This window comes from Chanos chanos, chromosome 1 (assembly GCF_902362185.1).
Source record: "Chanos chanos chromosome 1, fChaCha1.1, whole genome shotgun sequence".
NCBI lineage: Eukaryota > Metazoa > Chordata > Actinopteri > Gonorynchiformes > Chanidae > Chanos > Chanos chanos.
In genome coordinates this window covers 34825531-34838486 of record NC_044495.1, presented here as the reverse complement: position 1 = coordinate 34838486, position 12956 = coordinate 34825531, and positions in this window count along the sequence as shown.

Here is a 12956-nt window from a genome sequence, read left to right as displayed (position 1 = left end):
AGCCTGTCTTTCATTTGTCCACAAGATGTTTTAGTTTGGCTGTTGGCATGATCATTCTAGATCTGTGTTTATTCAATGAGGGTGTCATTAGTGTTTTAATGAGTTAAAATGTTGCATTTTGATTATCAATGCATCCTTTTAAAGCATGGCTGAGGGTTGCCAGTACATATTTTAGGGCTTATTCATATATTGAAAGCAGGACATAGTACCCAATACATGTTTAAACCAAGGACGAGGGAAGATGACTCAAAGAAGAGAAGAAGCCTTATTGAGTTGGAGGTGGAAGAGCAGAGGCTTTCCCAAGCAGTTGGGATCAGGCTTACTCAGTGGGTGGGAGTAAAACAGAGGAAGAATGCAGAGGACATGGAATCCAACCGGATATGATTCGTGGTCTGCAGCAGATGTGGCCTGAGGTGACAGTAGCTCAGTGGGTAAAGGGAGCACAACACAAAGGGGAAGTTTGCTGGTTTGAATCCCTATAGTACTATAGGCCAGAGGAGAGAGTAAAAGCAGTTTGGCTACCTGGCTCAGATGAGGCATAGTCAACACATCTTTCAGAGGAGTCAGGTACTGCATAAGCACATGTTGTAGGTGTACTGGGTGAAAAGTAGATCTCCTGCAGGTTGTTTGAGTCACTTTATGGATAAATACACAAATAATGTACGAAAGAAACATATAAAGTGGCTGGCCAAAAAGAGCTAGCAGTCGCAACTTACAAGCTGCTTTTAAATATGACCACAGACTTAAATTCCGGATGGTGACAGTTAAATGTGACTACAGTTCGAGATATATTTGTCATTGCAGGAGCACAAAGCTGGAAGAAGTTGAGATATCAATGTCATCATGTCTATTTAAACATCAATGAAGACAAAACCATCATTCAGGAAACACCTGCATCCACAGCAATATCCCATAGGACTCTAGTCTGAATGCCTATCTGTTTGAATATTAGCCAGTTTCATTGTATCACTAAATGAATCAGTTGCTGCTTTTCCATTAGCATCTGGAACCACCTGGAACCAGGCCAAATCTTGTTCTCGTTTTATTCCCATTTTCCATTGGCCTCGCTTCAGAGCTTCAGCCATAAAATGTGTGGTGCTGTTTCAGCCCTACTTAGAACCAGGAACCTGCTACTCAAACCATTTCATTGTGACTTCCTCAAGAAGATGTTAATGTCACAGTCACTGATTTGTGTAAGAGTGTGTTGTCTTACAAATGTCATAGAAGGGTGGACTGAAAAGTTCTATTTCCAAAACACTTGGATTGGATATTCAAATACCAAACTAACCTCAAAAAAATCAGAAGTTTGTGTGTAAGTATGGAAGTACAAGCCCATATAGACTTTGGATGGTCAGTGGTGGACACGGTGCCCAACGTGTGGGATAAACAAGCATTGGTTTGTAATGATAGAGCATGGACTACCAACACTTGGATTGCCAGTGATGTCATAAAATCATTTGGAAACAGCATGAAATGTGTTTCTTATGTGTTCTACATTTTGCAGAATGAATAGTAATGCTACTTCAGGTCTGGGCTGTAGCTTGCAGTGGAAATAAACCAGGAATCAGGCTGTCAGCTCGTTTGGTTCTACACCTTGAGTCAAGCTCCAGGTGGCCATGGAAAAACCACATAGGAGTTCGGAATGTGGCCAGAACTGTAAGATCATGCCTATAATACCCATAAGTGTTTTGGTTGCATCTGGTCTGTAAAATTTAATGACTGTGAATAATGAGAATTTAAATTCATGGAACTTGCTCAACATTTGTGAATGAAAAGAGGATACGGGGAAATTTAGTTCAGTTTTATGACTGACGTTTGTCATCAAAAATTAATCATGGCGGTCAATCCCTTAAGGCATTTTTACACAGTGCACACTGGGCAGATGAATCAGCCAGGGTCAGAACCAATAAATAGCAATCCTGAATAATGCTACTGTAAAACACGTCTATCAGTTATTGCTTGCTAATTTCTGAGATGGTTACGTAATATTACATCGATGAAGTGACTCGGAGGGAAGAAGCAATTTGACTAACACTGAACTTATCAGTTAAATTTAGGATATAAAATTTACAAGTACCATCTCTGAACTAAAGTTGAACGACATGAGTTCCCCACAACAGTTCAACTTTAGTTCAGTTGTACTTTGTTCATTTGTTCATTCATGGTAACTCATTCATTCATGACAGTTTATTCATTCAGTGTGAGTGAAGCCACAGAATGAGATGTGGGTTATTGTGTCTCCGGGGTAAAGTGTGCCAGAGTCAGAAAGTAAAGTGAACCACATCCAGGCTTGTACAACTCTGACCAGTGCCATTTTTAAACCATCAAATAATTCCACAAGACTAGCTGAGAATTTTATGACCAACTGAGACAGCTGACATGGGTTTAGTGTATAACTCTCCATTGACTGTCTGCTAATGCACGAGACGCTCAGAAGGAGAAGCCCCTTATGTGTGCTGCAGGTTATCCACATCAGACACCCTCTGAGGAGGAGATTAGACCTCCCCTTCTCTCCAAAGTGATTGAATCCTAACATAACGGTTTAGCTCACCTGACACAACGTGCTACCCCCAAGATAAAGGAAGATCATGGAAGACACCGTTTGGGAGGCACTATTCCACCATTTTTATTTTTTTTTTCATGGACAGTCGGTCATAGGAATCTGATTAAGTTTTCTATTTTCTCCCTTACTGCAGTGAAAGTAAGTACATTTGGTAACTAGAGTTCCCATTACTTATTTGAATTCTCAACCACTCTAAAGATACATTAGGTACTCTACGATGTTATAAACATTTTAAGGGCATTCTCTGCAGAAGGCTGATAGAGAGAGAGTTTGAACATTGCAGCATTTTACTCTTATTAAAAATGTTTTTTTTAACTGAATCACCTTCAATTATATCTCCTCCCATCATGACTGCAAATTTGTAAAAGTCAAACGACCTGTGGTCTCAGGTAAAGTCTTCATGTATCATAACAGATTCAAATGACTTCTCCAATTCCAGATTCAACTCTTCTCCAATTCCCCCATTCTGTCTGTCTCCTCCTTCTCTTCCTCTGCCTCTCCTTTGTTTTTAACAAAATCCTTTTTTTTCTCAAGCCCGTCCTTTTGTTCATTTATTACTTCATATTTTCACCGAGAGCTACAGGGTGTTTTGCTACATGGTGGCTGCAAGATAGCATGGAGTCTAAATTTTATCTGGGGAGGCAGAGCTTGGTCGTCCCAAAGGCCACCTCGCGCTGCACTCCTCAGCCCTCTCGCTTCACTGAAGCCATCCAATCACATTAGTCTCACCAAGCCACTAAAACACTCACTCTGTGTTCCCTGTGTCCTCCATGCGCAAATGATGCAAGCATTCATTTTCGCATCAGAGAAAAAAAACTTTGAAGTCTCTACTTGGTAAAGAGGAAAAGATTTTCCCTCCTCCCTGTTTCCTGCAGAATGTTTATGTAGATGAGTCAGATTGCATTTGTATCTTTAACAATTACACACAATTATGGGTGTGTTTGGCTGTTATCTGATCCATTTTCATTTGGAATTTTAACAGTTTTGATGTTAATGTTTTGACACAATGTCTTGTTTTTAGATTTTTCTAAAATTGAAAACAAAGCAAATTTCATCTCTACAAAGTAAATAAAGATGTTGTAAAAATGTTTCTTCCCAAAGAGCCGTTATGGAGACAAATTGTCTCTCTCGTTTGTGTACAACAATAAAGATCCTTCAGCAAGTTTGTTAGTTGAACACCATCTGACCTTTTTGACATTTCTTCACAACTTTTAATAAACGAGAGCAACATCGAATCAGATAGAGACTTTTAAAAGTAGTGCTTTGTATGATTGGGTTTGCTGCCTCAGACAGACCCCTCTGCGATTATCAGCCAAAACACAGAGGAGTCTTGTGCTCAAATGTGTACCAAAGCCGCACTGTCCTTGACAGAGAGAAAGAAAGAAAGAACTTTGAGGCCTGTTCTGTCCTCCTCTCAGTTAGAGTCAGAGTAACCTTGCCATGAAAATGAAAGAGCTCCACTCCTTTCCTCCCTCTCCCCCACTTCAGCTTCATAAATCTGAGCTACATTTAAGACGCCAAGCATCAGAACAGTCTGTCCTAAACTACAGTATGTTTACATTCTGCTGCACACTCCTCTCCTTGCCTCTGTGGAGGAGGATGACCGTCTTCTGGTACGACAAAAAAAGCTGAATAAAAGCCGAGGGTTCCAAAGGGTGAGATATTTAAGTGTGAAAATTATTATATATAAAAAAAAGAAACAAAAAAACATGAACAAGCTGCCTTCACCTGCTCCTCAATGTGTGCTAAAAAGGCATGCCCCCTATGATGTGTCATATTTAATTCTATACTTGAGCAAACATTTACTGAGATCGGATCAGGCCTGTTAAGATCATTCATGGAAATTTGAAAATCTACCCCTCTCTCCAAGTCCACCAACACAATCACAGGAAAATAGGAAATTCCAGAAAGGCTGCCATGGGGAACAGATCCATGCCAGCCTATCATGCAGAGAAAGAGAAAGAAAGATAAACAGAGGAGAGGGAAAGAGAGAGCACGTAAGTGAGGTTGATTTCAGGCCCATTCACTTCCTGCAATGCTGTGTTGGCTCTGATTGCCCAGAATCTCAGTTAGCCAAAGTCTCTGTTAAAAGAATAATGAGCCAGGACTATCCTCCTAAAATAATCAGTTCCATTTTACAACTAACTTCCACTGCAAAACTATAGAGAAAAATAAATTATATCACGCATATTATGCACATCAATACTACATGCTCATCTCTGTGCTTAATTCTACTGGCACTACTGAGTATTCTCACATCCTGTTCAAGTCTTAGCTCACAAATCTGAAAGGGCAGCATGTTCCCACCAAATATGGTCGAGGAGGCCATTACTAAGACTGTCACAGACTGAAGTCTGGGAACTTAGCGCACAGGGATAATAAAAATGAGGTTTCTTTAAAAAAAAAAAAAAAAACTTCTTGTTTAATCCCATGGAAGTGGAAAAGGGGTCAAGTGAGAAAGTAAATAAATTTTCAGAACAGTCCATCTTGAGGCTGTAACACAGAAATAGAGCAAACTTTGCTTGCCTGCGATGCAATTGATTAGATTAACATGTGCATTTCATGGGAGCCACCAAATATAGTGATGTGTGGAATCTGCAAGTCCGTGCAAAAACATGGGCAAATCTGTTGGTCAGCTACACTCTCACGATGGAATGACATCAGTTTCCGAAGCTTGTTACACATCAAAGGAAGAGAGAACATACTCTTTGTGTCTTCCAAGGGGAATCCTTGGACTACAATATTCCCAGGCTCTACCCAAAAGAAAGCCACATAAATGGATGATCTCGGTAATCTCTACACATTCCTTTGGGTGCAAACACAGAGGACAGGTAAAGGACAATGAGGCAGGTCTTTTCCCCTTTAGGATTTTTTCCCAGTTACCTATTGCCCTTGCCAAGTGCTGACTTCATGTAGTTCTTCAAATAACTAAAAAGCTGTGATATACAATGAGTTCCAGAAATCTCGGAACAGTGACACACTTTTTGGTGTTGCTGTTTTGCCTCTGTGCGTGATTTCTTCTTAATGATGTAGCAAACTGTTGATTTTGGCACGCAAAATGTTTTTGCAACGCTTGTGTTTGATTCCATGTAATTCTCTCACCTCATGGTGGCCAGCTTCACTTGTATTTACACCTCTTTGATGCTGGTTTTTTTTTTTTGTTGTTTGTCTGTTTGTTTGTTTGTTTTTGTGCCAGTGCAGTAATGTCATGTAAGAGACAGATGTGGAGTTGATTGAAAAAGTACTTGCTGTACCCTAAAATGAGGGAGACCATGTACAAACATTATGTCATTTCTAAATAATAAGGATCACTGTTAAAAATTAAAACTAACAGTCTGGTACTTTATCCATCTTAATGCCATTTGATCAAGTCAAATCCACAGTGTTGAAAGAAAGAGCCAAATAGAACAAACGAAACATACCGCGGTCAGAGGATTTTTTTGAGCATATTGTATATTGCTGGCATTTAAAGAAAGGAAGGTTTAGAAAAATTAGGAATGTAGCCCATAAACACAGAGAATGTGTCATTATCATTGCACATGCACTGAAAGTGTTGAATTATATGATTCCAATAGCTAACGGTTAGTATATAGCATGTTTATTTATTCATTTACTCACGTTAGTAAGCCTGTGCAGAGGCAAGAATCTAATTCCTCTGGGGATTTATTATAAACCTTTCCACCATCTCCTGTCTGTGACATCCCTGTTTAATGCCACCCAGGGTATGAGTTCAGTCACCTCCACCCTCTGCCAAGGGAAATTTTGTGTTTGTATGAATTCCTGATGCCGAGAATTAAACCCTGGCATGCCCAACGCCTCACACAGCTAACTCACCAGGATTAAATTAACTGTGTGAGTGTTTTTATAACCATATTTTTTGGCCTCATCCCTCTGACCGACCTCAGAATTGCCTGAATTTACTTTGACTTTCTATCTCTATGGGAGTGTCATGCTCAGTCTTGATCTCCCATTGCTAAGAATTTATATATACATATATTTATATGGCTGTGTATTTTCTTGATTGTGTCTGTCTGTGGAGTCTTTCTCTCTACTAGTGAGAGGGAAGAGTATTACCTTTATGTTTAAACCTAAACAGGTCTTCACTTGTCAAGTTGCCTTCCTTTAACATTTGTGGCTGCCTTGCCACCATGTTTCATCCGACCGATGCACTGATTGTAAGCTGCTTTGGCTAAAAGCATCTGGTAAATGCTAAACTGTAAATTGTAAATTGCTTCTGTTTGTTGTCCGGCATACTGTATAGCAATCTCATTGACAGAGGTTATTCTATGTCTTAGCACATGCTCCATGGCATCTGTGGTGCCCCCCCCCCCCCCCCCCCCCCCCCCCAGTCCAAACTCCTTACAGTCCATTCCTTTACCTGTCCTTTACCCAGCTCCTCCACACTCACATAACCTTCATCAGTTTTTGTTAAATAGTCCTACATTTGGATTATCCTCTGTTTTTTCTGCCTCTCTTTTCATGTTCCTATGCTCTGTTTTCAGAATTTAACATGGCCTGTTTTGGGGTTTGTTTGGTTTTTTTTTTTTGGTTAAGAAAGTGAAGCAAGACATCATGAGAGTCCCTCTGTGACATCCACGGTTCTTCCATCCTCTCAGTCAAACTTCATGCCAAGTCAGGATGACCCCCTACGCTACTCGTCATGTCATCATCCTCATCAAACTGACTCTCTAAAGCTGATATTAATTCTGCCCTCAAGGTGCTGTTCTTCATCCAGATTATTTGCATCTTTTGTTAGCCAGCAGGCCTAGTAATTCTTTGCATGAGCAGCACTAAGATCTTCAACTCATTTGTAGACTCCGTACCGTATCCTTTCATCTTTTGCTTTCTCAGTGATTTCTCCTATGTAAACTACCCTTTCATTTCCCTGATCTCCTCGTACATATACAGTGATTTCAGTGATCCACAGGACCGTCAACTGCTTTAGAGTTACATGGTATCACCTTGGACACCATCTCATTCCAAACCTCACTGCTGCCCTACATTTGGATCAAGTTGCTCCTCAGTTTTGTAAATCTAGCCAGGTCCAGCAATTCAGTTTATCTCATCTGGATTATCCCTAATGCTGCTTTCTCTTGTCGCGCCTTCTAAACTCACTGGTTCTCCACCATCAAGATCCACAGAAAAGGAGGTAAGTAATCATAAACAAATGTAAACCATTTATAAAGACCACTGAGACCCTCAGCCCATCATAGAGCTCCTCTATTCTCTCACTTGACTTTCTGCCAGTAAACAATTCATCATCAAAGCTTCCCTTATCCTTGGATACATCAACTCAGTTGCTGATTCCCTCTCTCTGAGTTTCAGTTTCAAAATATCCAGTCACAAATCTCTTGCAAGAAGCAGACAGGCGACCAATTCCACATCTATGTTTGGAAATCCCTTTCATCTGTATCCCCAGTTACCATTTCATCATCTATGACCAGAACGCTTTCTCATTACACACCCTGTCTACTTACTGGGCAACTTGGAAACATTTCCTGCCTTTCTACGTTTCAGAGCAACTCCCTTTCCCTTTTAGATAGGCTAACTTTTTTTTTTCTCACCACTTTCATCACATAGCAAAATGCATCAGTTTAGAAAAAAACATAAACAAAACATTTGTATATATCTTCCCTCTTCAGTCCTCACTTAGTCCATTTGAAACTTTGATTCACCACCATTCATGCTTCTTTATCATTTCAAGGACTGACCTGGCTAATGTAATGTGCTGCATTGACAATTGCTCAATCTATAGTTACACACACACACACATACACACACACACATATATATATATATAGAGAGAGAGAGAGAGAGAGAGAGAGAGAGGAAGAAAGAAAGACCGTAAAGCTTTCCACGAGAGGCCCCCTGTTAAGTTAAGTTTAAGTGTTAGTTGCCCCCCCCAAAAAAAAACTTAAAAACATCTGACTATATTTTGCAATGACAGTCTGTCAGGAGTCAAAATGGTCAAAAACAGATTAGAAACCACTGAACAATTAGTAACAGAGATAAGTGTCCAAACAGATGTTGGTTATTACATCATCTTCTGGCCTAATACTTCAAACTAGTACACAAACATTTGTGTATTGTTCGGGCAATAAACTTTTAGGCTTTAAGAGATCACATACGCCATCTTGTACCTAACTCTGTGCATGGATGGATAAGCTTGTTAATCACTTTGGTATGGATATGGCATTACTGTTACCATTCTCCTGTGTATCTTATCAGGAATGCTTGGATGGCGACTGTCAGACTTGGAGGGTACAGCTTTGTTCCATACATGGATGCCTACATTAGGATGTTACCACAATAATGAAAAACTCTAATCATAGCGCTGCCTCAAGAATGTAAACATTCAGGACCTCAATGACTTTGTTTGAGGGTTTTTTTTCCCCTTTTTTTCTTTCTTTCAGATGTTATTTAAATGGAAGCTGTACTTGCCTGCTTTGTACTTAATATTTGAGACCATTGTTTCAGCCATGACATCTAAAGTAGGGTAGAATTCATCTTTCCATGACTTATTATTGTTTTCTCTTTGAGAAACCTCTGCTAATCTGTATGATAACAAACCTGGTGTTTGTTTTATCTTCTTGAATTTATTTGACTCTTGATTTATTCCAAATTTAATTTGTAGTGACTCCAAAAACTTTTAGAAAAGGTCAGCAACATCAATGCAGTAATATCATTAAATAATGTTTATACTTTGTGGTGTGGTTAACAGTTTTTCAAATAAAGTGGATTTGTCTTTCACCATGAGTTAAAGAGGCGCTCTGTGGAAAATCACAAGCAACATTTTCCATTTAACTCAGTCACCTTTCATTTTTAACTAACATTTAACTCTCTCATCTCTAAAAGCTTATAAACATGCTTCTCAGAGCTGTCCTCAACAAGGATTACTTGATACTGTTTTACCTTTTGTGTAATCTAAAATTTTCTTAGCCTGTTGAGTTTTTACTAGGTGTTAACCAAGTGAAATTTTTACAAGCTCCAGATAGCTTTTATAGACCTTTGCATTTTCATTGGCTTAGTGCACTGGGGTCATTCATGAGTGTCAGTCATTGACGGGCAAAAACACACCTTTATCAGAGACGTCTCATCAGATTATCAATCAGAAATTCCAAATCCAAACGCACTGTCTATGTTTATATCTGTCAGCCTCTCCATTTCTTAGCTGAAGCAGTCATGGTCTGTGTCATCTGGATCGTGTCGAGAACTTGTCAGTGACGGAGCACAGGCTTAGCTGATATGGACTCAGAGCAAATCTCTCCTCCAAACAATGCTCTCATCTGCTCAGTTTTCTCAGATTACTGCCTTCAATGCAATACAGTGTGGTAGGGAATTTAGGTTAGTGAGAGGAGAACAGCATTCACTCTTTTCCCACACAGAATTAAATGAATCTGTGTAAATACTGACGTAAGAGTCAATAGCAAGCCAGTTTAAAGTAGCTGCTTTGCATTATAGGCTGGATTGCAAAAACAAATTCAGCTGCAGTAAAGGTCTTTAATTAGGTGGTTTCATTAGCAGTTCGTCCAAAACAAGTGTCAAGTGTATTGTGACTACAACAGTACACATCATGATTAAGTCATTTCTTCTGTGTATACATATGCAGACCTCTCTCTCTCTCTCTCACTCTGTGTATGTGTGTGTGTGTGTATAGGCTTCACTGTGGCTCAGTGGCCAGCACTGTTGCCTCACAGCAAGATGGCACTGGGTTTAGGTCCCAGGTGCTTTCTATGTGGTGTTTGCATGTTCTCCCCGGTTTCCTCCCACCATCAAACACACGTATGCTAGGATTAATACTCTTGTCGGTAACCTCGACCAAGGCACTGGCAAATAGACCTGGAGTTGGTCTCCAGGTGCCTGCGGCTGATTGGTGTATAGGATGGGTTAAAGGCAGAGGCTGCATTTCACTGCTCACTGCTCTGGTGTGTGTGACCAATAAAGTACTTCTATTCTACTCTATCAGCTTTATATCATTCATAACATTATCATGAAAAATACTAAAATTTTGGTTCCCTGCTACTGCTTTACAGGTGAGTGGAGTGCCAAAAAATTAAGCTCAGAGAGCCCCCTCACATGACATGATCAAACAACCCTGAGAAAACACAGAAACACAGTCTGACATCACATAGATGTTTATATCACCATCTATTAGATTACATTCTGTGATTTTGGGGGTCTAGAAAGGAGGTTCAGGAGTCTGCCTGTGTTGACACTCAGTAAGAGCACAAACAATGGCCCTACCACCTTATCCAGAATCCATCATGATCATGTGAAGCATGGAGCCTCTCCACAGCTGAGGATACATATAGGATGGCAAGAAACCACTTGGCAGAACTAACTCTGTCGAGTCAGTCAGCAGAACTAATCTCATCAAAAATGAAAGGGGTTGCTGTGAGTCATGGGCACAAGGGGCCCAGCCAGTTGAAGAGCAAAGTCCTCAATACGTACACTGTCTCAAATCCTTTCTCTAATTTCTATCTCACGTATTAACTTGGTCTCTCACTCCCTGAAGGTAGGCACCCTATTATGAAATATAGTGTCAGCAAGGTAAAGAAACAAAGGTGTTGTTAGAATCAAGTTGCCCTTTTTGTGTAATTTTTTGGTGAGGGGGCTGCAGCTGGTTGGAGTGAGTATGTGGTTAATGCATTTTAAATGTCTACAAATTTCAGTGTTAAAACATCAACAGCAACTTGAACTATGACTTCTACTTCAATTATGAACTTCAAGTAATACCACTGGCTAAAGAACATTCCTACTATATCTTAACCTGGGGTAAAAGGTGGGATTTGGGACCAAACATGGTCCTACTAAATTTCTTTTTCCTCTCTTCAGATGTTTGCAATAGAGGACTCCCACATGTAACAACAGCATGATTTTCTCCACTGTGATATGCTCCTAGCAGGTATGAAGTCAAACACTTCCTTATCAAATGTCAAATCCATTTTTGTTAGTAAAATATTTTCGTTGGATATTTCCATGATAGCTAGATTTTGTCAGCACTTGGTGGTCATAATCCATTTTCTTATAAAATCTCAGAATAGCACAAAAACAAGTTGATTTTTAATTATGGCCCTCGTTTTATATAAAAAATGATTGATTCACATTAAAAGTAGTAAATACTACTGTTCACATTTTGATATTATTTTTATTGGGATTATTCATTATTGGGATTATCATGTGCCATCATTTTGTTTAATGAGTGAACATCTTCCAGATTAAGAACATGTTAAATATCCACATATGCATCGCTGATGTTCTCAAGGTAGCTTTGTATGTTTCTTACAACTTGTCTTTGCTCATTCAGAATGGATGTAGTGAAGTTCTGTCAGCATTTCAGTGTAGAAAACATTAACATATGATTATATTAATAAATATAGCTGCAAGCAGCAATGAGGGGGCCAAGCAGCTCATGGCCACCAGGTAGACGAGTAATCAGAACAACACCTGCACAAGACACCAGCCCATCACAGGGTGGACAGACACATTGACATCCACTCTCACAGCTTTTGGAGATTCCAGGAACATCTTCTTAGCACTGCAATGGCCTGCCATGGAAAGACAGGGAAAACATGATAATACCAAGACAGCTGCAGAACAAAATGGACAACACCGAGGGTTCATAATTTCCCAACTAGGGTCCTTCACCGTGATAATTCACAAGAATTTTGGATAAAATAGCTGTTTTTTGTCTGAAATAATGGGCTTTTTACTCCATTTTTTATGTGTTTTTCTGATATAGCGCTTCCACGTGGCCAAACTTCATGAAACTTGGTGGGTACTTAGTAATTGCCCTGCTAACGAAGTATACCAAGTTTGACATCACTCCAACCAAGCGTTGCTGACATATGGCTGCTTCCTGTTTTGGAGTCTTTACCACTGAAATTCATTGGATGATAGCCTCCATATCTTTTGGCCTAACAACATTCTTTTGGTAACTTTTGGTCAGACCTCTCTCTAGATGCTACATACCAAATTTGGTGGTGATAGTTTCAACGGTCTAGGACTAGTTTGCAGAAGTAGGTTTTTTGGAACATTCAATGTGGCAGATATACCAATGTGGTGATTTTTGATCAAATGGATCCATTTGACTCATCATGAGACAGGGTTTTAGGGCAATTGAGGATCACAAACGTAGGACAATCACTTCAAAATTTATAAGCAAAAATGTATTATAAAGTTTGGCCTGTTGGTGGTGCTAGAAGCAATGATGGAATGACACCAAATTTGGTGACTGTATACCTTGGACTGTCCTCTATCAAGGTGTCAAATTTCACCAGGATCCAACAAGGGCTTCTATGACCTACCATTGAAAATTGCTTATTCCAAGATGGCTGACAAACAAAATGGCCGACAGCTGGAGGTCATAATATTCCAGTTTGGGCTTGATACT